At 38.2% G+C, this 26,013-nt stretch overlaps 1 protein-coding gene and 1 pseudogene across 1 annotated transcript in view; one reads left to right on the forward strand and one right to left on the reverse strand.

Moving 5' to 3' along the window:
- Window positions 1-26,013, forward strand: part of ANKS1B (ankyrin repeat and sterile alpha motif domain containing 1B) — a 1,110,621-nt gene that overhangs the window by 26,496 nt on the left and 1,058,112 nt on the right. The gene's annotated exons all lie outside the window — the stretch shown is intronic.
- On the reverse strand, window positions 12,577-12,639 carry LOC123845031 (U4 spliceosomal RNA; annotated as a pseudogene).

Here is a 26,013-nt window from a genome sequence, read left to right on the forward strand (position 1 = left end):
CTGAGTACACTTGGTCCTTCTGTGGCAAAACTAAGATGAAAAGATGAGCTGTGGGGATCTGACACTGTGTTTCCTGCATGAAAATGGTAGCTGGTGGTGCCTGGGCCCACAACATGTCTGCTTGCACAGTCTTCCATCAGAAGACTGAAGGAATTGAAAGACTAGTACTCCACCCTTTGAAACACTGCTTGCCTATAGTAAGTGGGTTAATTTATGTAACAACAACAACAGCAACAACACCACCATCCTTTGGTGGGTTGGATTTGGTCTGTGGGACATAGTTTGCTAGCGTTATGACTAGAGGGCAGAGGGAGCGGGATAGAGATAATTTGCCCTTCCTAATTCAAGCTCACTTTTGGACTTCCTTGCCTTTTTCCCCCCGTTAACTATAGAGTAAATATAGAGTAATTTTCCATATTGCCCCTCACATCAGTGTCCAGTTTTATATTTATTTGTAAAGAGTTTGTGTTTTAGATCATCTGAACTACTTACTGTCTCCAAATGTTGACCCATATTTCTTGCTTCTGTGTCTTATGCTCTTTCATCTGGAATTGTTCTTACTTTACCTTTCTGCTTTTCAAAATTGTATATATCTTTCTGCATTCCACCTGAAATAACTGCTTCTCTAAGAAACTGTTAACAGTTTCTACCTTACTCTAAACCCTTATTCAGGTAGCCAACCAGAGATGATTTAATCCCTCCTTTGGGAGAGAGTGAGTTTTGGGGTCAGTCAGTCCCGTATTTGAATTTATAATCTACTGTATACTTTATGACCTTGAAAAAATGTATTTAACCTTCCTGAACTTTTGTTTTTCTTATCTACAGATACTTCATATGGTTCTTTATAGAGTTAAAATGATTTAATATTGTTTTTTCCCCTTCATTTCTAACACTTAACTATTGTGCAACCTCACATTATAGTCATTTGTATACTTATCCCTCAACCCTTAGCAGCCTGCACTCAGATTGTGTCTTCTTCATCTTAAATATCCTGAAGCATTGATTTGATTGAATTGAATTAAGAAGGAAATGTCTTAGTGTTGATTCTTAGCCGAAGAATTCTGACTTTATGATAAAATTAGAGAAATTTTATATTCTACAGTTTGCCTGTTCCCTAATCTTTTTTACATGGTCTATTTTTATTAGTTCAATTCTGTTTTCTCCCACATTGCAAAGGAGGTGCAGTGTTAGAGGGGGGAATACAGTGGCTTGATTTTTCCTTTGATGGGAACTAAGCCATATGTTTGTATTGAGTCAGCTACTCCAGAGTCTGAATTCTCAATCAGATGGTCAGCAGTGTTTAATTGAATTCCCAATATGTGCAAAGCTACACTGGGTGCTGTCACTCTAGGGAGGTGTAACCATCTGGAAGAACTTTTTCAAAGAACCAAGAATATGCGAATATGTCTCTTTGTATCTAAATTAAAATGACACTAAATTTGGCAAAGTAAATAGCTGGCATAAATGGTGTCTTTTGCCTCTCGGTCTCCTCTTTTATCATTCTTTTAGTCTCCAAGAAGAGACATCCTCCTTTTTTGCTAAGGCTAGGATGGTGTATTTTTCCTTGATTCCTTCCTAATTATTGGTAATTTGTGTAATACAAGATTCTGATGTTTAAAATCCTCAAGATCTTTTAGTTTTTTGGATCTTTTTCTAACTTTAAATATGTATATATGATAGGCAGAATCCTAAAATGCCCTCCTAAGATTTCTTGCCATAATCCCTAGGACTGTGCATATGCTGGATACTTCCTTGATTTTGAGATATAATTAAGGTTACTAATCAGTTGACCTTAAGACAGAGATTATCCAAAGAGACCTAATAAAATCACATGAGCCCTTTAAAAGCAGAATGTTTTTCAGCTGGTAGTAGAAAGGGAAGCCAGAGCTTGAAAACATGAAAAAGGATCTATTGCATTGTTGCTGGCTTGAAGATGGAAGAGAATATATGCAGGGGTGGGGAGAGCAGCGTCTAGGGGTTGAGAGCAACCTCCAGCTAATATCCAGCAAGGAAATGGGACCTCAGTCTTAACAGCTGCATGGAGCTGAATTCTGCCAATAGCCCAAATTAGCAAAGAAGTGCATCCTCCCCCAGATCCTCCAGATGAGAGCTCAGCCTGGTCAACACCTGGATTTTGTCCTTGTGAGACCCTAAGCAGAGAACCCAGCTAAGCCCACATGGACTTCTGACCTACAAAACATATAATAAGTTTGTGATAATTTGTTACATAGCAATGGAAAACTAATATAGCCCAGGTCTTCCCTATTAAGAAATGAGTTCCATTTCCTGCCCGACTAGTGGTTGCCTTCTTTCTTTTTTTCATTGTTAAACTTCTAAATTAAATTATCTGAAATCACGGTCTCAGTCTACAAGCAGTTTATTCTCTTCTTAATTCCCATGTATCTGTTTCTCTAGTGTCCAAAAATGGCTTTCTGATGAACTAGCAACTTCTTCCTTACCAAACCCAAGGACTTCTTCATTTTATTGTCTTTGGTGTTTTGTACTGTACTTGATTTTCATTCTTGAAATTAATACTTTTTGTAATACTACATGATTCTGTTTTTTTCCCTCCTTTCTTCCATCTCGTCTGTTGTTTTCACAAATCTTTCTGACTAGTATTGGAATTGAATTTAGGAGCTGTTGCAAGGAACCAGCAGAGGTGAATAAAGAAACAAGAATTTCAAGAAAAAAGTTGGTGAAGTCCAAATTAATTTTCCTGATGTCTTTGTTAGCTTAAGGCTCTTCCTAAGGAGCCAGATGTGCTCCTTGGCCATTTACCTGTAGACATTGTATAGATGTTATATCAGTTACCTATAACCACAATAATGTTTCCTAACAGAGTACCCCCAGACTCATGTTTGTATGTTATATTAAGAACTATCATTTATTATCATTCATGCATCTGCTAATTTAGCCTGAGCTCAGTCAGCAGGGTGGTTAAAGCTTGGTGGCTAGGTGGCTCTGCTTCTCACTGCAGGTTGTTAAAATATGGATTGGCTGTGCTGATAAGACTTTATGTTTTTCTGTCCTCCTTGTTGGAGTGATCTAGCCATAGCATACTCTTCTCATGCCTGTGGTAGAGGTGCCAGAGGGCAAGTGGAAACATATTGAAGCTTTATAAGGCCTGGCTTTGGAGCTGGCATACAGTGTCACCTCTGCCTCATTCTGTTAGCCAGAGAAAGTCATGTGTCCAAACCAGGGGGAAGGAGAATATATGCTATTATGGACTAAATTGTGTCCCCCCTCCCACCCCAATAAATTCCTATGTTGAAGCCCTAATCCCCAATATAATGGTATTTGGAGATGGGGTCTTTGGGAGATAGATTTAGATGAGATCTGAAAGGTGTATTCTCATAATGGGTTTAATGCCCTTAAAAGAAGAGGCACCAGAGGGCTGGCTGGCTGGCATGAGTTCATTTGCACTCTCCCTCTCACTCCTCCTGACCTTGCCATGTGAAGACGCAGCAAGAAGGTGGCCATTTGCAAGCCAGGAAGAGAGCTCTTACTAGGACCTGGCATCCTGATCTTGGACTTCCAGCTTCCAGAACTGAGAAAATAAATATCCGTTATTTAAGCCACCCAATCTGTGGTATTTTGTTATGGTAGCTTAAGTTGACTAATGTATACCCCACCCCATTAGGAGCAGAAACTGCAAAGTTACATACCTGATAAAGGTCACTGATGCAGGGAAAGATGGGGAACTGTGTCAAAAAATGCCATCTGTCAAAGGCATTGAGTAGTATTTCACATTCTCTTCCCCACTCAGAGTAAGCATCTCTACTCTTTATAAAAAAATTCTGCCTATATTCTATAGTAATCGTGATAGGTTAGGTTATCGTGCCATAACAAGCAACTCCTAACTATCTCAGTAACTTAACACAGAGTTTCTCTCTTTTGCTAATTTACTGTGTCTCTGGGTTCTTCACGGTACTCCCCTCCAGGTGTTGCTTTATCATTCTGCAGTGCATTTGTCTATGACACCTCCTTGTTAACAGGCGATTACCCTGAGCAGGCAGCATCTGAGAGCCAATGACCAGTGGGAAGGGGACGTGCAGTGACTTGCTAGAGGAGGTGCTTTATAAGTCTGGTCTTGAAGGAAGACAGATCAGCGAGGCTGATAGGAAGAGATGGAAATTCTGGACTGAGCCACAGTAACAGACTTGTAGAAAGGATATTCCCAGGGCTAAGAATTTCCTTATTAAGATGGTTGTGGTTGAAGTCATAGGCACCTTTCACTTGAGTCTGGAGCATGGAGATGAAGTGAAGTCTGATGCTTCTGGGAGGGGAGCACCCTGCTGCTCCCAGACTGGGGATTCAGGGACCAGTGAAGAGAAAACCAGCTTGGGAGGAATGGGTGAAAGTTCAAGAAAGTACTACCACAGAAGGGGCATTCTTAGGTTGAAAGTTTAGAACTATGGACAGCTAAAGCCAGAAGAGTATAGAAAGGATTCAGTCCAAAGTTGTCACTGAGCATGTCCTATTTTATGCTCCATTTTTATAACAGTTTTGTGCCTATAGTGGCAATCTAATTTGTAATTAAGATGCTTTCCCTTGCAGTTATCAAAAAGCTCTACTTAAATGGCCTTAAACAAAGAAGGGGATTTATTGGATCATGTAACTTAAAGACCAAAGGAAGGATGGGTTTCAGAGGTAATTTGATCAGAGCTTCATTATTTTTCTTTGTGTTTCTCTCAGTTCTATCCTCCTTGATGTTGCCTTCATCACAAGCTGGCTTTTCTGTAGCAAAACGGCTGCTGTAGTTTAAACCTCAGCTCAGTGTATCTTTCCATTCAGAAATGTCCTTTTTTTCCATTAAATCAAAGTCCTGGTTTCGTTCTGATAGGACTAACTTGGGTTCTGTGCCCATTCCTGAATCAAACACCCTGATAAGGTAGATCATGATTTTGCTGATTTTTGAGGCTACCCAAGATTAACAATTCCTGTTGCTGGTGTTAGAGTTGATTCTATCCAGATTGCATGGCTGCTACACAGCAGAGGAGGGGTGGCATGGATGTTAGTGTGGCATTCTTCCATTTCCCCTGGAAGGACTGTTTCTTGTTCTTTAGTATATATTCTCCAGTTTCAAGTTCATGATGGACACTCAATAAGTATATATTGAGTGAATAAAGAAAATACGTATCTTTGTCTTTTTACCAGCACTTCTTTTTTCTTCTCTCTTTGTTCTTTCCTATTCTAAAGATGTTGCTTTTTTGTCCCCTGTCCTAAAAATTACTCTCCTTCTGCCATTCCCATCAAACTACTGTCCCATCATTTTTTTTTTTTTCCCCATTGTCAGACTTCCACCATTTTCTTTTTCTTCATGCTCAGACTTCAGGAGAGTGGTTTGCTCTAGCTATCTTTACTGCTTCATTATTCGATGATCCCTCAACTTCTTGGAGACAGAATTTTTCCTTATCACTCTGCCACTCTCTCAAATGTCACTAACACATTTCTTTTGTTCCCACATCCACTGGCTTCTTTTTCAGGCCTAATTTTCCAAGATTTCTTTGCTACAAGTAATACTGTTGATGGTCCCTGCCTCTGTGATTACTCTCTTTTGTCTTGGTTTGGTCTGATTTACTGGTAATGCTTCCTCTTTTTTTCTTTCCTCTTCTTCCCCCCCATCTCTAAATGTAGATAGTTTCCAAGGTTCTACCTGTAATATCCTTTCTTATCTTTGCCAGCTCTCGACTTCAGCTCTCATATTTATGCTATATGGTTCCCAAATTGTAAGACCTCACATCTGTTCTCTTTTCCAGTCTTCCGTTTGTAGCTGCCAGCTGAACATTTTCACTTGAATATTCTACACAAAGCCAATATGTCAAAAACTTCCATATCCTCTCCCCCACCCCCTTCTGCTCTTTTCTCTGATGATAACAATCCTTTTGGTCATCTGGACTAAAAACTTAGAGTCTTTGACTTCTTCTTTTCTTCATTCATATTTTCAATCAATTTTCCCTACGGGGACAACTCGGAAAAACCATCGGCTCTTTGAGATAAAGGACTGTGGCTTCTTTTTATTTCCTGTCTCCAGCACCTAGCATGGTGTCTGGTAGATACATAGTAGGTGCTCAAAAGACGCTGGTTAAGTGGATGACTGATTGCCCTATTGATTTTTCCATGTAATATCCCTGTGGTTATTATATTTTTACTTTATATTCCCACTGCTTTTATTTTAGGCTTTTTTTTTAAAGATTTTATTTATTTATTCAACAGAGTGAGAGAGAGCGAGCAGGAAGGGGGGGCAGGGGGAGAAGCAGAAGCAGGCTCCCTGCTGAGCAGGGGAGCCTTGACGGGGGCTCGATCCCAGGACCCTGAGATCATGACCTGAGCCCAAGGCAGAGGCTTAACCGACTGAGCCACCCAGGTGCCCCTGCTTTTATTTTAGTTTTAAGTCCTTGTTATCTTTGATCTGGACTCCTGTAATGATCTCGTGATTGAGATCACGAGACCTTCGTTGTCTCTTTTTTTGTGACCTACTGTATGTATTGCTTAAAGCACAGACTCAGTTATGTCACTGCACTGCTTAAAAACTTCAGTGAGTCCTTATTAACAACCGAATAAAGTAAAAATTACTCAGTTTGATTTTCAAGGTCTTCTATGATTTGGCCCTAAATACTTGTTTGATCTTCATATCTCTTTCTTCTTTTTTTCTAGGCAAATTATTACTTTCCTGCCTCTGTTATTCATTTATTTAGCAAATATTTTCTGAATGTCTGCCATGTACCAGATGTTCTGCTAGGTAGTGGAGAGACAGTTGAAAAAGTGAAAGTCTCGGCCCTTTCAGAACTTGAAGTCTAGTTGGGGAGAGAGACACCAACTAAGTAATTACACATAGAACTATTTCATTCCAGTTGTGAAGGCAAATGCTACTGCCCCCCCCCCTTTTTTTTTAATGAAGCCAACTATAATGTTATATATTCTGTGCTGTCTAGTTTTTAAAACCTAACTCAAATGCTCTTTCCTTGGGGATGCCTTTCCTTATGTCAGCTTCTGGTTCCACTTATCTGTATCTTCTCATGACTTGCCTCACTTTTTGCTTTGTATTGTTGTGTGGATATTCTTTCTCTTACAAGCTATTTTAATAATGTGGAATGTGAAACACTTTTAAGTCACTCTTGAACATCTCAGTATATTTCTCATAGTAAGTTGGATGCATTAAATAAATTTATTGTGGATCAGTTTCCTCAAGTATTTTTAAGTATCACTTTTTTTTTTTTTTCGGGGGGGGGCAAATCTAGTAGTTAGAAAATTTAGATTCCAGTTAAGCTTGCCTGTAATTATAACTTTTGGGTAATTACAGAATTTTAAATGGATGATTTTTCTGTTTTTTTTTTAATTTACTACATTATCTCAATCTCCAAATCAAGTAGCTCTGGAAATCTCTATTAATGTAGATTGCTGGAATGTGGGGAGGACAGAAGAATATGATTTAAATGTCACATATAAAAAGAAAATATGAGTAGTCTTGAGACAAAGTTCTTGAGTTTAATCAATTTGGCCAAATTTGTCTGCTAGTTTTTGCCCTCTACATTTTGAGGGCAAAATCTAATTTTAGTTTCTATATGGTATCCTGCTGATTTTACCATTTTATCAGGGAGAGTTCATTTATTTATTTAGTGATATTAACAATAATTGTGCTAATAATAATATAATATGCTTTAAATTGTCATATTTGTAACATTTATGTAATTCTGATTACATATACTGTGTCTTCTCTTTTTTTTGATTCTTGTAATAGAAGCTATCAGACTGTGGAAAGCATTGTTATGACTATGCCAGAGGACATTAGTTTCTGCATGGAACGGACTGCTTTAAGTCTGGAACCTACAACTTTGATCTCATTAGCAGTATGTTACCATTCATCTAAACTGACTACATAGATGGGCCAAATACAGTTCACATCTTCATTCTTTTACATAACTCCAGAATATTTACTTTAAGTGTTGAGTCTCAGATAATTAAAGGTAATTATATATATATGTATATTTTAAAGATTTTATTTATTTATTTGAGAGAGAGATAATGAGCATGGGAAGAGAGGGAGAGGGAGAAGCAGACTCCCTGCTGAGCAGGGGGCCCGATGTGGGACTCAGTCCCAGGACCCTGGGATCATGACATGAGCCGAAGGCAGACGCTTAACCAACTGAGCCACCCAGGCTCCCCAAGGATAGTTATATTTTAATATATGTTTATAAAATCCAAATATAAGAGATTATTTCTGTAAATTTGGTAGGGTAGCAACATAAATGAAAAAATACTATTTTTTTAAAAGATTTTATTATTTATGTGAGAGAGAGAATGAGAGAGAGAGCACAAGAGGGGGGAGGGTCAGAGGGAGAAGCAGACCCCCCACTGAGCAGGGAGCCCGATGCGGGACTCGATCCCGGTACTGCAGGATCATGACCTGAGCCGAAGGCAGTCTCCCAACCAACAGCCACCCAGGTGCCCGAAAAAATATTATTCTTAAAGGCCTGTTTACTTTCAGCTTCATTTAAGCAGTTTGTATAGTGTGTGCGCCCCTGAAGCTGGCACTAGAGCAGTCATTAGTTTATTGCTGATCCCGGCACACCTGCATTTCAGCTGTCATGGTGTTTAATGTCACCAAAGGGCAGAGGAGGTCCAGTGGGAATTTTTTCTTGCTGTTTTATGTAGGTCATCGCTCTTTTGCTGTCTGTACTATTTCTGTGCCTTAAGAATGTAAACTGGTTTGCAGGATATTTAAACAATTTTTTAAAAAGATTTTTTTTTATTTATTTGAGAGAGAGAGCAGGGAGAGACACGGAGTCGGGCGGAGGAGAGAATCTCAAGCAGACTCCACACTGAGTGTGGAGCCTGACATGGGGCTTGATTTCACGACCCTGAGATCATGACCTGAGCTGAAACCAAGAGTTGGACACCCTTAACCAACTGAGCCACCCAGGTGCCCCTTAAACAGTTTTTAATGAGGTATACCGCATAGTGAAGTACACAAATCTTGTGTACAATTCTGTGAACCCACGTTAAGATAGGGAACATTTCCAACACCCAAGAAAGCTGCCTTATACCCTTTCCCAGTCAATGGGTAGTCCTTGAGAGGTAACTGCTATTGTGACTTCATTCTTCATATTAGTTTTGATTTAGTTTGTTTTCGAAATTCATATAAATGGAATGGAATTCTAGCTAGTCTTTTGTTTAGCTTGTTTTACTCATTTTATTTCTGAGATTCATGCATGCTGTTGCAGATAGTGGTAATACTTCTTAATTGTATAGTTTTATTGTATAAACATACCATAATTTATACATTCTCCTGTTGGTGAACAATTGGGTTGTTTCTAGTTTTTGGCTATTATGAATAGTGCTCCCATGAACATTCTTGCACACATGTTTTGGGGTGTGTTTGTGTGTTTGTATACATTTGTGTATGTACATCTATATGCATTTCTGTTGGTTATAAATGTGGAAGTGGAATTTCTGGGTTATAGAGTGGGCATAATTTTAGTTTCACCAAATGTTGCTGGATAGTTTCCCAGAAAGTTTGTACAGATTTACACTTTTAACCAGCAATGTAAGAAAGTGTCAATACTCCACATTTGGTCAACACTTGATATTGTAAGCCTTTCTAATTTTATTTATTCTGGTGGGTGTGTTGTGGTATCTCATTGTGTTTTCATTTGCATTTCCCTGCTGAATGATGATGTTGAGCACTTTTTCATATGCTTATTGGCCATTTGGATACCATCTTTTATGAAGTACCTGTTATATCTGTTTCAGTTATTGTTGCTTAAGCCAAAAACAATTAATGTTTAATCCTTTTAAAATAAACTTTACTGTATTGATTCTGTGTCAGTTGTCTCACCAAAATTCCTCCTTCAGAGAGGTTTTCCCTTCCCCATTCTCCTACAGTATATTGTTTGTACCTACCTATATTACTAACCTATTCTATTCTATTTTGTTTGCTATTAGGGTTCTTTCTACTTTTTCTACCCTATGATCTTGTTATTCATTTAATACTTAGCAAAGCTATATGAATGCTTATCACGTGCACTGGGTATTGGCATCACATTGGTCAATAAGATGTGATTCCTACCTGTAGAGGATGTAGAGTCTACTGAGAGATTAATGTAAGTAAATATGTAGCATAGCCAAGTACTGTAACAGGAAAAGTAAAGAATGTTATAGGAATGCTTAGAAGGGGCCCCTACCCTATACTTGATGTTAAAAGGAATAGATTTTAGAGGAAGGGACATTTCAGCTAAGGCCACTTACTAGTTAACAACCAGGTAAATGTACTGGATCATGCAGGACCATGTAAATTATATAAAAGGAACTTGACTTTATTCTAAGAATAACAGGAAGCCACTGAAAGAGAGTGACATCATCATTATTGTTTTGCTTACTGTTGTTGTATAAGACATTATGTAAAACGTAGAAGAGTAAAATGACTATATTGCTCATGTTTTTGTAGGTCAATCATTTGTTACTGGGCAGTAGTCTCTATGCTGGGCGTGCCTCATTTAAGGCTCTGTCACTTATAGTCAGATGTCAGCTGGGGCTAAAAGCCATAAAGATTCAAGTGGGCTGGATATCTGATTTGGCTCACTCACATGGCTGGTAGTTGATGCTGGCTGTTGGTGGGCCATCAGCTTTGCTACTAACCAAAGTACCTATATGTGGCCTCTCCAGCATGCTGTTTTGGGGGTAGTCAGACTTTTTACATGGTGGCAGGCTTTGCTCAGAGCAAGTGTCTTAAGAGAATCAAGAAAAGCTTTGTGGGCTTTTCTGATCAAGATGTGGAAGTTATAATAATGTCATTTCTGCTGCATTTTATTTTTACAAGCTTGTCACTAAAACTGGGCTGGATTCAAGGGGAGTGGACATGGATCACACCTCTTGATGGGAGAAGCGTCAAAAAAAGAATTGTTTAAAAGATGCAGATAGACATGTTTTAAAACCAACCAGTCTTTCCTCTGGTCACATTATTTACAATTCTCTCAAATGCAAAATTCATTACCTTCCAAGCCCTCTTCCACTTTATTTTTTTTCTTAAATATTTTTATTTATTTGTCAGACAGAGCACAAGCAGGGGGAGCAGCTGGCAGAGGGAGAAGCTGCAGAGCAGGGAGCCCAATGCAGGGCTCGATCCCAGAACCCTGGGATCATGACCTGAGCCGAAGGCAGACACTTAACCCACTGAGCCACCCAGGCGTCCCCTCTTCCACCTTAAAGGCTTATTTGTTCTGGCATGAGCTCAGGATCCAGTTATCTAAATAAACTGTGTGCACGTGAGGCTCCTCAGATATAGATTCTCTTGATATGAAGACCTATGAACCGAAAAGATGTTATCTGCTCCCCACATAGCCACTGTACAGTAGTGATTCAGGGAAGGATAACCACAATAGACATCCCATTCTAAAATGGGAGAAATGAGAGCTACATAGCAATCATGAGACAGTTGCAGTTTTGAAATCCAGCTGGTCAGATGTTGCCAGTTTCTTGATTAGGGTCCAGTACTGCTCATTAGGAATTGTTCTCCATTGCTCCTGGTTCTGCCATTTGGGTTCTTGATTCTTCCTTCTGAATCATTCTTTCATTTCTTTAAGAAATGCTCTATATCTGCATTTGGGTAGCTTTCTGGGCCTGCTTCCTGCTTCTAGAAGTTTGGGTGTCCAAAGACTTCTTTTCTTTTTCTACTTACTCCATTTATTTAAGTTTAAGCTGGGAATACTTCTGTTCATACAGTTTCCTTGAACATTTTTTGCTCTTTTGATGGATTTTACTGGGGTTTACTCCATTAGATAAAAGTCATAACTGTAAACCTCTTCAAGCCAGGCGCATCTTTATCTTGTGTTTCTTGTGAGGCTGCTGAGGGATTTGGCCAATGCTGTATGTTTTAGATTTTTGTTACATCACTACTTACACTAAAATTTTGTTCTGGTTGCTATTGCTGTCTACCTACCAAATTACCCAAAACTTAACTATTTAAAGTAACAGTTTGTTTTGCTCACAATTCTGTGGTCAGATAGTTGCAGTCAGATGTTGGCTATGGTCATCTGTATGGTTGTGGTCATCTGAAGGCTTAGCTGGGTTAGTTGACGAAGATGGTTTACTCACATGGCTGGGTGGATGCTCAGCTGAATAGTGCTTATATGTGGTCTCTCCAATGTTGCAATGTCAGAGTACCTGGATTTCTTACGTGGCCCCAGAGAGTGTATCAAGAGACTCAGAAGCTGTATGGCTTTTTCTGACATAGCCTCAGAAACCATACAGTCTCACCTCTGCTGCATTCTCATGGTTACAAGCAACTTACTAAGGCTGACCCAGATTCAAGGGGAGGGCACGTAGATCTTACCTCTCAGTGGGAGGAATTTCAAAGAATATGCAGACGGGTTTTAAAACACATTAACTCTACAGTTACCGTAATCATATCATACATTTATTGAATGATTATAATGTATCAGGTATTTTGATAAGTATTTTACATGAATTCCCTTATTTACTTTTTACCACAACTTTATGACTTTTTAAAAACTATTTTATGGATAAGGAAATAGAAGTTGGAGAGGTTAAGTAAATTGCCCAGGGTCACACAGCTAATATTAGCAACAATCACGCCTTGGATAAACCTCATTGGCTACGATACTGCCACTGCGCAAAGCTTGTCACACAGCTAATAAATTACAGAATCTAGACTCACACTAAGTTCTCTGTGACCCACATTTCATATGCTTATCCATTGCTAAATTGGCAACTTATTGTAAGCAGAACAGAATTGTGTTTTAGGTAGCTCATTTCTGGAAGCAGGGAGACCAGTGAGGAAGCTATTGCTACCATCAAGTGCTGCTTTTATCTGTTTTTACACAAGGTAAGCAATAGAGAAGGAGTGGAAAAAAGTAGGAGAGGGAAGGGTATGCATTATTAAATATTGGCAGGAAAAATATAATATTTTTAGATCAGATAGAATTTTTATGGGTGTAATGATTTTCAATAACTGTTTGTTGTTGGTTAAAATTACTGACCATCTTTACCCTTCTTCATTTCTCATCTACCATAATGTCTTGTTTGTTCATTCAGGGAGTCCCACAGATCCCTAGGTCTGCTGTATAGCTAGTATATGATCTTGGCAATTTAAAAATAGAATAAAGGGCGCCTGGGTGGCTCAGTTGGTTAGGCGACTGCCTTCGGCTCAGGTCATGATCCTGGAGTCCCTGGATTGAGTCCCGCATCAGGCTCCCTGCTCAGCGGGGAGTCTGCTTCTCCCTCTGACCCTTCCCCCTCTCATGTGCTCTCTCTCATTCTCATTCAAATAAATAAATAAAATCTTAAAAAAAAAAAAGAATAAAAATTGTTCAGTTTTCTTCTCTTCTCAACCAAAGGGAGATTTTCAGCTATTTATTAGACTTGAGAAAAATTTGAAGTGTGGGGTCCCCTGAGAGTTCCTGTCAGGAGTTGACAAACTATGGCTTGTGGTCCAAATCTAGCCTATAGCTTGCCTTTTGTAAATAAAGTTTTCCTGGAATACAGCCATACCCATTCATTTACACATTCTCTTTTTTATTTTTTATTTGAGACAGAACGAGAGAGAGAGAGCACATGAGAGGGGGGAGGGTCAGAGGGAGAAGCAGGCTCCCTGCCGAGTAGGGAGCCTGACGCGGGACTCGATCCAGGGACTCCAGGATCATGACCCGAGCCGAAGGCAGTCGCCTAACCAACTGAGCCACCCAGGCGCCCTTACACATTCTCTAAGACTCTTTTCATGCCATGATGTTGGATAGCTCTAGCAGAGACTACGTGGTCCCATGAAGTCTAAAATATTTACTATCTGCACTTTATAGGAAAAGTTTGTAGACCCCTGTTCTATATAATGCACAACATATTTAGGTCATTCTGTTGAATATGTGAGATGCTTAGTGCAGCTTAGGGCACAGGTGGGAGACAGAATGGCCACCCATGTTATTGTATATCTTAGTAGCAGAGATAAACGATTTAAATCAATTATTGGTGCATGTCACAGGTCTCAAAAAGTAGGGGTCCAGAGCCTTCTGGGAAGGATTCCAAGAAATATGGTAGAACCATCATTTTAGGCTGAGGCCAGTTACTCCACTTGTTTTGTGCTGTGGGCTGAATTTTTGTGAGTTTGGTATACCAGGTTATTACTTATAACTTAGAAGTAGCAGGTAAAAGACCCAAATGTGACTTTTGCCCCTCACTAAGGCGAGAATAGCTGTCTATAGGTTATTCTTCATTAACCTGCCTATTTTAAATCTTTTATTTTAGAAAGCCTTAGAAATATTTTTGTTTTGGTTTGTTTCAGGCCTCTCTATGCCGGGTTTTAACATTGTTACATTTAGTCCTTCATTATATCTAGGAGATATATTCATTTACATTATTGTGCATTTGATTTATTCTCACGCCCTATTTAGGACATTGTTGTTTAAGCCATGGGACTGACCTAGATGTTTGCAAACAGGGCATTCAGAGAAAGATACCCTGAGGCACAGTGGGAGTGTGCAGATCAAGTTAGGCTTTACACACTCATCTCTGGTTGTGCCCTGGAGCTTTACTTAGAGTAAATGTATATTCTTTCCAATTATTTTGCTTTTATTTCCTGCAATTTGGATATGTGATTATGCATTTACTAATGTTATAGGAATGGTTTTCTCAGACAACCAAGAATATTTTATCTACCTAAAGTGTCATTGGAAGTACTTCTTAACTGTTAATGGTTTGCAAAAAGCCTTTGTGTGTGTGTGTGTAATTAAAAGAGATTAAATAACTCTCTTAAATATGTAATAAAAGTTAGTTTTGTTAGCTGCCCATTTAGAAATAGATAATTGATTCACTTTTGCTTGAGAAAAATGAAATGATATAATATAGAAAAATGAAATGATATAATGTAGTGAATCTCCTTTTGTGAAGGAGAAAACTACATTACTCTAAGCATATATTTTGTCACACATTTTGTGTTTTACAACAAATAACTGACTCTTTAAAAAGTGAACGTTAAATAAGTACAGTAACAGTTGAATACTTTTCCAGTTCTCATTGCTGGATAATAAAAAAAAATAAATACTGTTAATTGTTTTTAGTTACATGTATTATCCTGATAAAATTGTATTAATATACCACTTCCACTCTTTGTGAAAATATTTGTGCTGCAATGAGCCTGTGGTGATGGGACTTCTGAAAAAGTGATGGTAAGAACCTTCAGATGGTAGTAGGCTTACTCTGGCTTATTTATAATGAATGCATGTCCCAAACAGGGCCTCACTGCATTTAAGAAAAGGTGGTTTAAAAAAGAGAGAGGTAAATATGTGAGGCAATGGATATGTAATAAGTTTGATTGTGGGAATCCTTTTACAATGTGTGCATATGTCATATCATCACATTGTGCACTTTATCTTACAATTTTATTCGTCAGTTATACCTCAATAAAACAGAAAATATAAGGAAAGGTGACTTTTAGACAAGAGGCAAAATAGCCGTATTTTACTAGGAGGTATATATTTTTACTTTGAGTAAGTAGGAATGAGAGTTTTCTTCTACACCTAAGCTGGTCATCTCTACCAGCCACTGTGGTGCCCCTTGACCCTTCAGGTTTTCCATTCATACTTAATAGGCCTGGTGGCTCCTTCTGATCATTTAGTCAGGAAATGGAAGCTTCTTGCGCTCTGAGAAGAGCTGCTGATCTTTAGTTTTTGAACTGTTAATCAGGTAACCAGCGTGGTCCTTCTGGCAATATTGGCAACAAATTGGAGCCTGCTTCTTAGAAGAGTGTGACTGTGTAACTGATTCTGCTTTTCTCTTGTGTGTAGGCTGGGGGTTTCATATTACCAGTGGTGACCTGATGTTTAGGATACTTGAATTTGCCCCTTATGATATGTGAGCAATTTGAGAAGAATGAAGGTGTATCAGGGCACCTGGGTGGCTCAGTCAGTTAAGCGTCTGCTTACATTATTGTGCATTTGATTTATTCTCACGCCCTATTTAGGACATTGTTGTTTAAGCCATGGGACTGACCTAGATGTTTGCAAACAGGGCATTCAGAGAAAGATACCCTGAGGCACAGTGGGAGTGTGCAGATCAAGTTAGGCTTTACACACTCATCTCTGGTTGTGCCTCTCAGGGTATCTCAGGGCATCTCAGGGTCCTGAGATCGAGCCCCACATCGGGCTCCCTGCTCAGTGGGAGTCTGCTTCTCCCTCTCCCTCTGCTGCTTCCCTGCTTGTGCTCTCTCGTGTGCTCTCTCTTTCAAGTAAAAAAATAAAATCTTAAAAAAAAAAGAATGAAGGTATATTTGTTTATCTTTTGCTCTGTAACAACAATATTACCATAAATTTAGTCTTAAACAACATGCATTTAGTTTCTGTGGGCCCTCTGCTGAAGATCTCACAAAACTTGAATCAAGGTGTTTGCCAAGAGGTGGTTCTCCACTGAGGCTTGACTGGGAAAGGAACAGTTTCCAGGTTTACTCAGGTTGTTGGCAGAATTTGGTTCCTTGCTGTAGGACTGAAGGCTTCAGTTTCTTGCTGGCTGTCAGCTAGAGGTCGGCTTCAGCTCCTAGAAGCCTCCTGTAGTTCCTGGTCATGAGGCATTCTGACCATGGCTGTTTGCTTCCTCAAAGCCAGCAAAGGAGAGAGTCTCCATCCAGATAGGTGCTATAATGTTTTGTAATATAATCACATACTTAAGTACAAATAATTATGTACATTTTCTGTCACCTTTAGCAAATTCTTTTGGTTACAAACAAGCCATAGGTCCTGCCCACACTCAAGGGGAGACGGTCATACAAGGACAGGAACACAGGAATTGGGGATGATAGGGATCACTTAAAGAGTCTGTCTGCTACAGAAGGGAAAGGAAAATTGGGTTGATCCTGTCCTCAGGATTTTCTTTTCACTTATAAATAACTCGAGGGCAGAATTCATATTTGATTCATCCTGTAATTTTTCTTCTCCACCATCACCCACCTACTAGACAGTGCCTTACACTTAGTGGGGACTCATTTAGTATTTGTTGGCTTAATTACCTATTATGCTATAAAAACTGCTATTAAAAAAAGCTGACTCTTGTACTTGGCCTGACAATCTGTTTGCAAATTTGAAAGCCATGTTTGTAAGCTAAGACTATTAAAATTTTAATTATCGCTAGCAATGTTTATTTTACCATTTCTACCATCAAACTAATTCTTAATAAATACCCCTTTTCTTAGAAGAAGACATAATAATGCTTTGTTTAAAATTGGAGAATACAGGGGCACCTGCCAGGCTCAGTTGATAGAGCATGCAACTCTTGATCTCAGGGTTTTGAGTTCAAGCCTTATATTGGGTGTAGAGTTTACCTAAAAAAAATAAAAAAATAAAATTGGAGAATACAGATCACCTTGTTAAATCACTATAGCAGTGGTAGTAGCTGTCTGAAGAAGATCTCAAACCTTGTGCCATGTTGTTATGAGAGACTAATAGTTATATAAGGTGGCCTTCTTTTATGGTGTTCTACTTCTTTGTCTATCAGCATATTTGTCATCTAAATCAGTAGGCAGAAGTTATGAAACCTTTTCATTTTTATCTATGAGAAAAATATAAGCTGCCAGATCAAAGAAGTATTTCTAAGTCTGAGACTTGTGTTCCTAAAGAGTCGTATTCAGCACTGTAGAAATATTAATTATGTGTATACTTAATCATCCATATGGCCCTAGAACTGACATTTTGCGGAATTTGTAATTCTTTCTTGGATAGATAAGATGGAGGCTAGAGAACCACAGAATACCTAAAATTGCTTTTGTAGCATGAACTAACATAAGACAAGAAAAATAAAAGCCAATAATAGAAGGGGAAAATGCACAACAAAGATTCTAGGTCTTTGTGGAGTGAGGGAGGTCCTTAATAAGTTCAGTATTAATCTAACAGTAACAGAGAAGCCAGCCAGGAATTACCTCATTAAGAGGTAGGAATGATTCATATTGAATTAAAGACTGTGAGAGAGAGGCAGATATTCCCAGTTAGTAAAATAGGCCATATTAGAAGTGACTACCATCAACAGTCAAAGAATAGAGTTACCAAATATGGGAAGATTCTTGGTTGCAGCTGTAATTGTATATATACATTTTACACACAGCAGCATCTTTGGGAACAGAAAAATAGGAAAACTAGTTGGATTTTGGTATAGCCCTAAAGAATTTTTATTCTCATCTTCTATTACCATCTGTGCTAGGCAGAATTCTAAGATGTTCCCGAAGATTCTTACTGTGATGTACATGTCCTGTATAATCCTCTTCTCTTGAGTGGCTTCTGTATAGTCTTCTTTGTGTGCTGGCAGAACTTGTGAGTGTGTGAATATGATGAGTTATCACACCTGTGATGAGGTTACAAATCAGTTGACGTTAATTGAAAGGTACATTATTCTTATCTGAGAATGGGAGTCAGTCTTAGCAATGCAAGGAATTAAATTCAGCCCACAACCGGTGATCCTGGAGGAGGACCCCACACTTTAGATGAAACCATAGCCCTGGCAGATACTTTGATTTGAGCCTAATGAGTACCTGAGCAGAGGACCAACCTAACATGGACTCCTCGCCACAGAAACCATAAGATGATAAATTTGTGTTGATTTAAGGCTCTAATTATATGGTAATTTGTTAGCAGCCATAGAAAAAGAATATGGCACCTTATATGTGACTTAAACTTCTGCATGAATACTTTCCTAAACATGCCCCATCCTTTCCCAACTTTGCGTCTATAGTCAAGTATTCTCCTCCCTGGGATGATTTCTCTTATATATCTATTCTACCCATCATTTAAGGCCCATCTCAAGTACCATCTCCTTGTTGACAGTTTCCTTGTTTTCATAGATGAGTCATCTTTCTGTCCTCTGAATCTCCAGTGTGCTTTGTATCTTTTTCATGTAGCTTACATATTTTACTTTCATAGACATTATTTGTATTCATGGTTTATGCTTTTTATTTTAAATTTGTTTATTGAATTGAAAATATAGTCAAATATTCCATAAGTTGAAAGAATATATAATGAAAAGTTAGTGTTCTTAGCCCAATTCACTGGTCCCCCAGTCCTTTAGTCCAGAGGCAACCATTCTTTCAGTTTTTCATGTCTTCTCTATAAAGATTTTATACATAGGCAAGCATATATGTTTATGCCCTCTCTCTCCTTTATATACACATTCTCTTCATTGTGAGATGTATGAAGAATCCATGTCTTTTCCTTCTTGTATTAATCTCCTGAGGTAACTAAGTATTTAAGACTTACTGAATTTAATCTTTTCCGCCAAACCTTTCATTGATGTTACTTATATTAACTCTAATCTCATTTTGACAGACTCTTTGATTAAAATGCTTTCCTTAGCAGAGACTCAAAAACCTTTCTGAACATTTCATTATTTAGATTGAATGCCGTATATCCCAAAATGCCAAAGGCTCATAACTGTAAAACATATTTACTGGATTAGAATCACATGGACAAATACTTCTGAATTGGATATTAGTATTAGCAGGTGCTAATCTTTATATCTTCTCTGATAATCCCTCTGCTACTCTCTTGGCAGAGTGGTTATTGTGTGAGGAATCTTAATGGGGATGGGATTGAGAATACTGCAGTAGAATAAGGGGTTTTTGATTTATATAAGGATTTGTGAAAATATAGTTCTTTGAACTGAACTTGAGATATATTTAGTACTTAGGGTGCTGTTGGGAAAATGAAGCTCATAACATTTCCTGAAATTCTATAAATTGAAAACATGGAATACCTAACCTTTCTGATCTTTCTGCTGATTATGGGGCTTTGCGTTTTGTTAAAGCTTTTAGTAACTTGTTTATCTCTCAGCATCTAGTTGTTTCACTTGCCTTATTAAAAGTATTGACTACTTCCAAGCTTGCTTTTCCTCTGTCACCCATTCTCAGGTCACCTGATTCTCTTTCCTAATGGTGAAATTAGAATGAATAAAAAAGAAGTTACATGGAACTATGATCATTAGAGGGTACAAACCCTTCATGACTAAGTTCTTAACATGTTTATTTTTGAAGTGCATATGTGTATTTCCTTCTTTGTCTTTGATTTTCTTTTTATTCACATTTGTGCTGCTTAGCACATCATTCTGGAAAATATACAGGGCTTGAGATTAGAGAAATCAGCCATTAAAACCGTTGTTAGCAACTTGATAAAATAGTAGATGGTTATAGACTTTGAATTTAATTGAATTTGAGTACTGAAGATTGTGTGTTTATTTGAATTTTAGTTAATCCAAGCCACCATCTTTCCTATTTCACAGAATAACATTGGTCTTGTTGAAGAGGAAATTTAGGGCCAGTTTATTTTTCATATGACCTGTAGACTAATAACTACTTTATAATTAAATGCTTTCTCTGTAACAGGGGTTCTATGATGTATAAGAAGATAATAAATTTCAGCTTTTATCTGACTTAGAAGAAAACACTAAATTTATAAGTACCAAGAAGATATTTATTTATTGATGTCCTCGTTTTATAAATATGCATGATTTTCCTGAAAGATTCAGAGATTGTGGAATTTTTTAGTATTTTCTGTTATGGTATTATTTTTATATATTATTTTTAATGGGACTTCATAGTGTTCGTCAGGGAACATGGAACTCATCATGGTTTCTAATTATGCTTTCTGATTTGGTAAGTCCCTTATAAATACAAGCAAAGAGAGATTCTTTTTGGGGAAATTTTGCGTTTTAAGTAGCCTCAATGTTGATGTTTTTAGGTCAAAGAGTGGACACGTTTAATTTTTTGAAAACTATCAATTCATGGAAAACAGATAATATAAAATACATGAATTCAGTTTGGTTGTGTTTAGTTTCAGGTATATAAATTTCCATAATGATTTGCACACAGTAGGGATTTACTGTGTCTCCTCTGGTTGCAGTTGACTGAAACCTAATTCAGTCCAGCTTAGGTCAAAAGGGAATTTATTGACTGCTATAACTGAGACAGAGGCAGGGTGAGGCTAAGCTTTAGGAGTCGACAGGACAGAGGAATCGGCTATTATCAGTAGGGTTCTTTTTTCAGCTCTTGCCTCTGCTTCAGTGTATTTGCTTCATGCTCTTAGAATTCTGTATTCTAATTCTAATCTAACTCTGATTTCTGTGCATGGCTGCTAGCAGAAAAGGCCTTCAATCAACTCTCTTCAGTTTCTAAATTAAAAAAAAACAACCCACAAATCTTACATCTTGTAAGGCCTCTGATTGGCCCAGCTTGGATCAGATGTTCCTTCCTTCCCCCAGCCAAACAACTGTGGCCTGGAGAGTAGGCAGTCTTTTCAAAAAGTTGTCAGCTCAACCCTACGACCCAGCAATTACACTACTGGGTAGATACAAATATAGTGATCCGAAGGGGTACATGCACCCCAATGTTTATACCAGCAGTGTCCACAATAGCCAAACTATGGAAAGAGCCAAGATGTCCATCAACAGATGAATGGATAAAGAAGATGTGGTATATATATACAATGGAATATTGTGCAGCCATCAAAAAACACGAACTCTTGGCATTTGCAATGACGTGGATGGAACTAGAGGGTATTATGCTAAGCAAAATAAATCAGTCAGAGAAAGACATGAATCATAGGACCTCACTGATATGAGGAATTCTTAATCTCAGGAAACAAACTGAGGAGTGGTGGGGGGTGGGAGGGATGGGGTGGCTGGGTGATAGACATTGGGGAGGGTATGTGCTGTGGTGAATGCTGTGAATTGTGTAAGACTGTTGAATCACAGACGTGTACCTCTGAAACAAATAATACATTATATGTTAAAAAAAAAAGAAGGGAAAAATGAAGGGGGGTAAATTGGAGGGGGGAGATGAACCATGAGAGACTATGGACTCTGAGAAACAAACTGAGGGTTTTAGAGGGGAGGGGGCCGGGGGGATGGGTTAGCCTGGTGATGGGTATTGAGGGCACGTATTGAATGGAGCACTGGGTGTTATACGCAAACAGTGAATCATGGAACACTGCATCAAAAACTAATGATGTAATGAATGGTGACTAACATAACATAATAAAATAAAATTTAAAAAATGCCAGCTCATATTCTAGCTACATAATTACAGAGATAGGGTAGGAATATTTTTTAGAAGGTAGTGGCATGGCAGGGATGGAGAAGAGGAAAAGAGGGGACAGTAAACATAATATCTTTCAAAATGGGCAAGAAAGGTCTGGAGCATGTATATATCTATAGGGAAATGTTTTAGTGGGGAGGTGGACAATAGGAGACCATTTGGGGTGTTCTCCAGAGAAACAGAACTAATAAACACACACAAACACACACACACACATACACACACACAGATTGATTTGTAATAAGGAAGTCTGACAAGTCCCAAAATCTGCAGGGTGAGTTGACAAGCTGGAGACCTAGGAGATCTGCTAGTGTAGTTTCAGTGTGAGCCAGAAGACCTGAGAACCAGGAGAGCTGATGGCATAGTTTCAGTCTGAAGGCTGGCAGGCTCAAGACCCAGGAAGAGCTGATGTTTCAGTTCAAGTCCAAAGGCAGGAAAAAAACATATCCCAGTTTGAAAGCAGTCAAGCAGAAGCAATTTTCTCCTACTTGGGGCAAGATCAACCTTTTTGGTTTTATTCAGACCTTTAACTGATTGGATAAGCCCCACCCACCTTAGGGAAGGTATTGGCTTTCCTCATCTACTGATTGATTGATTGATTGATTTATGTGACAGAGAGACATAGGGAGAGCAGGAACACAAGCAGGGGGAGTGGGAGAGGGAGAAGCAGGCTTCCCGCAGAGCAGGGAGCCCGATGTGGGACTCGATCCCAGGACCCTGGGATCATGACCTGAGCCGAAGGCAGAGGCTTAACGACTGAGCCACCCAGGCGCCCTCATCTACTGATTTAAATGTTAATCTCATTTAAAAGCATCCTCATTGAAACACCCAGAAAAATGTTTGACCAAATATCTGGGTACTCTATGGCCCAGTGAAGTTGGGACATAAAATTAACCATTATAGGGCAGTACCTGCTAGAATATGGGATGAGGTATGTTTTTCACTTCACAGTTCTAATGTAGAGGAAGTTAAAGTTAATATAGAGCAAGTCAAAATCATGGCAAGCCTGTTTTTTTTTTTTTTCCCTGAATGATTTTCATTCTTATTATAGCTAAAATGTACATAACCCTTTGTTATTCTGTAAAATGGGGGAGATTTTGGATTGTGAAATGGGGTATATAAACAACCAATCTTACGCCAAATGAAACTGGAGGTTACTAGCCTAAAAAGCTTCTTAAAAGCCATCCATGTAGATAGGAGGTTGTAAATCTTCAAAAATACATCTGTTGAGTTGAAGAAGCTGAAAATTCATTCAAATGTTAGATGTAACTAGGGAATATTTTAATATTTGAAAAATTAAGCTTGGCTTGAAGTCAGCCTTTTTTTTTTTTTTTTTTTTTTACCATGGGAAGAAAAGAATGTGTGTTAGGTGAGAATTCTGGGTATTAGCTTTCTATTGGGTTTTCAGAAACAAATCTTATATATTTTATTATATTTAATGAGAAAAATCAGTTTGTTTGAAATCATTTATCTTTTCTCAATGGGCTGACTAGCCTTGTCCCTTCAGGATACTCTTGGCAAAGCTTAACATTGAGCCATCAGGTACAAGAGAAATATTTATAGGGTACAGCTCCAATATTACAAAGTAGGACAGAGAAGGGTGGACTTGGAGCTGATAGACAATAAATTGATAACTAGCACACCCCAGAACCAATATGTATTTCAGTTTTTTGGGTTGGGATTCCTAGACCATGTAGATAGTATAAATTTAAAGCCCAAAGATTTGAGAGGAGGTCACAGTAAATAATTCTCAGGGACATCTTTTCATTTTTCCCAGGACCCAGGCTGAGGCAAGTATTTTTTCATGTTCTGGTATGACAGTGATACCCAAGCTGGTAGCCATTTGAAGTACCATCTTTCTGCAGAGATTTGGTTCTTATCTGGTCAAAAACTGTAAAAACCTATGTCCACTGATTACCTAACTGGAAAACCTCCCCAAGGTAACCATAGGTAAGCTCTCAAGCTCATTACCCTGGTTACCAATTGCACATTTGTTTTTGACCCCTAGGGATTTCAGTTACATTCTTGTGAGCTCCTAGCTCCTAGTTTTGTGTCCACACAGGGCTTTATTTATTTTCTTTGTCCTATTTTTGTTTCAGCTACCCTCCTACCTTTTGTCATGACCTTCAGTGATATTTATTCGAGGTGTTAAGGATACAATTTATGAATAAAACAGATCCCATGTTCTCATAGAGCTCATCTTTTTAAAGGGGGAAGAAAAATAATAAATCAATATATACTATATCAAGTGATAATCATGCTATGAAGGAAAGTGAGCAGGGATACGGAAATAAGGTAATGGGGGTGGTATTTCACATAAAGAGGTCAGGTTAGACCTAGCCGATAGGGTATTTGGTAGGGTAATATCAAAGATTGTAAGTATTAATGATACATTTTTGTAATGAACAACTTATCTTGGTAACCTAAGCAATGTTAACTCATAAGCTGAGCTGCGAAATAGGATATTGCTGTAATACCTCAAATATTAATGTAAGCTTTAAAAAGATAATGGGAAAATATCCTTAGGACAATTCCTTGAGTACTGTCAGCCTTTAATATTTCTTATTATAAATGCTGCCTTTGTTTAATAATAAATGAATCTATAAGATAATCACCTAGCAATGCTTCCGACATGCATTATAAACTCATTATTTTTTCCCAAGGTCTGTTGCTTCTCCTTTCTCTGTGAGTGACCCACCACTATTTGTCTTATTGCTTATGCCATTTGATTGCTTTTCCTTCTTTCAGCATGCACTTAAGTACCTGCTTGCGTTAGGCACAGAGAATCAGGGCAGGAACTAGTATGAGGTAAGTGAGGTACTTGCCTTGTGTGTAAAATTTAAGAGGGTGCCGAAAAACTCAGTAATCAAGACAAATAACATTTAAAAAAATTAAAATGTAAGTAGAAAATATCCATGATGAACGAAGTATCAAACTTTTAAAACAGGAGATTCAGCCTTGCACTGGCATGAACCCAGAAGTGAGTTCCTTACTTTTCTCATCTTAGTTCTGGCGCTGCTGACAATATAAAGTGAATAAGCCGTAATCTTTGTCCGTAATGAATTCACCATGGGGAGAGAGACATGTGAATAAGTAATGGAAATAAAAGTCTGCTAAGATAGATATAAAATAGGGGTTTAAACTAGAAGACTTTTCTGCTAGGGGGTATAGGAGTTATAGAAGAACCCAAGTCATCTTAGACATTTCTTTCTTCCTTTTTTTAAGAAAGTTTTGGCCTCCTTTCAGAATCCTTTTTGAGTATCTCCTTTCTTCTCTGTCCCCATCATGAATGCTATTTCCTTAGCTCTTTTCTCTCCTGGATTACTCTTAACTGGCTTATTGCTAGAAAGTCTTTGTTAAAACACAGATCTGATCATGAACTTCTATTTAAAATCCTTTAATAATTACTAGTCACCTTCATTATAAAAGCCTGGCATTCAGACTGTTTAATGATTCTACCTCTGCCTTTATCTTGTCATTCTCTCATGGGTTTAGACTTAACAAACTTGGTATGGTTCTCCAAATGGCTTTGCATATATGCCATCTCCTCTTCTTGGAATGGTCTTGCTTCTCTTCTTTTCCCAGCTAACTTCTATTCATACACTAGCACTCAGAACAGACCTTATCTTCCCAGGGGCTATGGTTTGCACATCTGTGTCTTTGGTGCCTAACACACACAGACAGGTATTTAATGTTTGTAAGATAGCTAGATCAGCTTTGGTGAGATAGAGTCTGTGCTTTGTTTTGTTTTTAGTCATCATGATTGATCCTTTTGTAAAATATAAAATCACACACTTGATTGCTATAAATGTTTTCAAATGTGTAGTCTCACTTTTTATATTTGTTTTTATATTTTGTTGTGGAATGATAGAAAATAGTTTGTGAACTATTTTGTTTGTGAACTACATTCTGAGTAACACTACAGTAGTTAACTCATGCAT

Source organism: Mirounga angustirostris, unplaced genomic scaffold (assembly GCF_029215605.1).
Source record: "Mirounga angustirostris isolate CCGP_5_RB_7025 unplaced genomic scaffold, mMirAng1.0.hap1 SCAF_5, whole genome shotgun sequence".
NCBI lineage: Eukaryota > Metazoa > Chordata > Mammalia > Carnivora > Phocidae > Mirounga > Mirounga angustirostris.